The following is a 3447-nucleotide window of genomic DNA, read 5'->3' on the forward strand; positions in this document are numbered from 1 at the left end:
GGTACACACCCAACCGAGCGGTGTACTCGTTCACGGCCCAGCGAGGCAGCTCGATCGTCTTCCGCCCAGCTAAGCTGTGCCTTTTCCTCGGGGATCATCAGCACCATGCCGACCTCATGCATCTCTGATTAGTTTCAAAGCTACGTACTACTGTATTATACACATGCAAATTTTTATACTAGCCTATTGTAACAAGAATACAAGATGCAATCAATCGCCTAAAAAAAGTTTCATGATGCAATTAACAATCGCAATCCTGACGCATCTGGTTGTCTACAATATTGAGCTAGCCAAGTCTAGCTTTGCCATTGGATCCATTAAGTAATCTCGTTTCCATGGACTGTTCGATCAACGCTCGCCGGTTCTCCTCACCTGCTCGGCTGCTCCGGCCCCAATGACCACGACAACACGTGCTTAGCTGACCTTCAACCTCAGCAAAATCATCACACAAACCATTGGCATTATATACGCAACACGTACACGCATGTCCAGTCCAGTCCAGGTCACTACGGCTTTCCATCGATACAATATCAAGAGGAGCTCCACCCTCCAGGTCCGGCCATGGCAGCGGCCGTGGTGGAGAGGTGGGCGGTGCTCGGATTAGCGGTGGCGACCGTCATCTTCCTCTGGTCCATGGTGCAGAACTATGTGCCCCCAACCTTCCGCCTCTACCTCACAACCTGGGCCGCCAAGCTCGTCGCCTGCTTCAACCCCTACCTCCAGATCACCATCTCGGAGTACGTCGCCAAGCGTTTCCAGCGCAGCGACTTCTTCCTCGCCGTTGAGGCCTACCTCAGCGACGCCTGCACCCGCCGCGCGCGCAAGCTCAAGGCCGAGCTCGGCAAGGACAGCAAGAACCTCCGGGTCTCTGTGGACGACCACGAGGAGGTCACTGACGACTTCCGCGGGACCACCATCTGGTGGTACGCCTCCAAGCGGCAATCCAAGGCCAACGTCATCCATTTATACCCCGGCCAGGACGAGAGGCGCTTCTAGCGGGTCGTCTTCCATCGACGGCACCGCGACCTTGTCATTGACTCTTACCTTCCTTTCGTACTCGGTGAGGGCCGCGCTGTCACTGTGAAGAACCGCCAACACCGCCTCTTCACAAACAATGCTAGTGCAAGCTGGAACCCCTACCAGGGCAAAAGCGTCTGGAGCCATGTCCCCTTTGAGCACCCCGCCACCTTTGACACGCTTGCCATGCACCTCGATGAGAAGGAAGCTGTCATCGACGACCTCATGGCCTTCCAGGAGAGCAAGGAATACTATGCCAAGGTCGGCAAGGCGTGGAAGCGCCGGTACCTCCTTTATGGACCGCCCGGCACCGGCAAGTCTACCATGATCGCCGTCATGGCCAACTTCCTTGACTATGACGTCTATGACCTCGAGCCCATGGCGGTCAAGAACAACACCGAGTTGCGGAAGCTCTTCATCGAGACAATGGGCAAGTCCATCATCGTCATAGAGGACATCGACTGCTTTGTCGACTTCACAAGAAAACACCGCAAGGACAAGAAGTCCTCAAGCGACAAGGACTCCGATAACGATGACAAGCCCAAGCTACCGATAGAGCCAGAGAAGGACGATGCCACCAAGGTGACACTCTCGGGCCTGCTTAACTTCATCGACGGGCTGTGGTCTGCTTGCAGAGGTGAGCGGATCATCATCTTCACCACCAACCACAAGGAGAAGCTGGACCCGGCGTTGATCTGGCGGGGCAGGATGGACAAGCACATCGAGATGTCTTACTGCCTCTTTGAGGGCTTCAAGGTGCTCGCCGAGAACTACCTAGATGTCATTGAGCACGAGCAGTTTGGGGAAGTTCAGCGCCTACTCGAGGAGACCGACATATCTCCCGCTGACGTTGCAGAGAACCTGATGCCCATGTCGAAGAAGAAAAAGAGGGATCCGGATGTGTGCTTGATAGGCCTAATCGAGGCGCTCAAGCAGGCCAAGGAGGAAGCGGCGGTGGCCAAGGTGAAGGAGGCAGAGGAGGCTCAAGCGAAGAAAGCCAAGGAGAAAGAGGAGACAGAGGTGAAGAAAGGCAAGGAGGAAGACCAAGAGAAGGACAAAGCACCCGAGGCAGCCAATGGGGATATTAAGCAAGGCGACAAGTAAAGTGACATCACGCAAGGAAGCCAAGGAAAAAGAATGAGCTTGTTCACTAGTGCTCCCTTACAAAACAAAAATGCAGTATTTGGTGAGAGAAAAATAATGCACCTCTCAACTGAAACAATATTTCTTTCTTCTCTCACTTGTAATGCTGCTGCATATAAAGTGTGCAACCATACAAAAAGCTATTGTAACAAGAATCACACGCCTTACCTACAGCAAAAGGCTAAAGAGTTCTTTTCAGGGAATTAAAAAATAAACATGGTATTATGCAGGCTTCATTACCATTTTGCCAACCCAATGCCGCCATTACGCATGACAGTGACAATATGCAATTAGCGATCAGAATGTATCCTGCTCCTAGAGTTAATTAAGCAACCCAAATCTGAATTGGCCCGTTCATTCATTAATTAACTAATTAAGCTACCCAATTCTGCATTCTTTCAGCCCTGACCAAATGTAACATGATATTGTTGTAAGAACAGAACAAAACAGAGTGTCGTTTACAAAGCAAAAGACAGCAGTCTAGCGTATATAACTCGTCTATGAAACTTGCTTGTTCTGATGAAGTATACAAATGCTACAGCAGACCCAAAGACACAGACACATGGCAATGATCAGAAAAGAGAATGTGAAGCATTGCTTACCAGCGCACGCAAGCTCACCTTGTGGCCACCGTGTTGAAGGTGGTGCCAAAATGATTCAGCCCGAACACCTCCAACGTTATGATGAGCATGTTTTTATGGATATATAGATGGGTAAGAGATATTAATAATTTGTAAGATGAGCATGTGCAGAAGAGGCATGATTTTGCAACAAATTTAAGCATAACTACATTATGATCAATGATGAGACGGATTGAGGAAACTAAAAAAAGTTAGATGTAAGCCATCAATACTAATGCCTAATCATCACTGGACAATTTCTAAACTCTTTAGTTTTAGATATACACTAATGACCAAATAAGAAGGAATACAGACAAACAAGTCGAACCGTGCAAATTTTGACCGAATTTCTAGAAAAAATTATCCAGAAATTGAACGCCAAATTAGTATCAGTAAATACATAATAATTTTTTTAATATTACTATTTTAGGGTAAATATATTCTTTAGTACTATAGTTATTGATAGTTTTTTCCTACAAAGGTGGTCCACTTTACACCGCTTGATTATAGACAAACTTTATGGGCCTTCTTCTTTTGGAGTCAGAGGGAGTACAATAATTTTGACACCAGGTATGTTAGCTATATTTAGTTATTTTATTTTTGATGGTATAGAACTGGGCTATAAAAAATTAATCAGATAATACTTAGTATGGAGGAGAATAACTGG

General features: G+C 47.5%; 1 pseudogene; it reads left to right on the forward strand.

Annotated features, from left to right (window-relative positions):
• The first annotated feature begins 555 nt into the window (after positions 1-555).
• LOC123162949 (AAA-ATPase ASD, mitochondrial-like) lies at positions 556-2121 on the forward strand (annotated as a pseudogene).
• The last annotated feature ends 1326 nt before the right edge of the window (positions 2122-3447 follow it).

Source organism: Triticum aestivum, chromosome 7B, assembly GCF_018294505.1.
Source record: "Triticum aestivum cultivar Chinese Spring chromosome 7B, IWGSC CS RefSeq v2.1, whole genome shotgun sequence".
NCBI lineage: Eukaryota > Viridiplantae > Streptophyta > Magnoliopsida > Poales > Poaceae > Triticum > Triticum aestivum.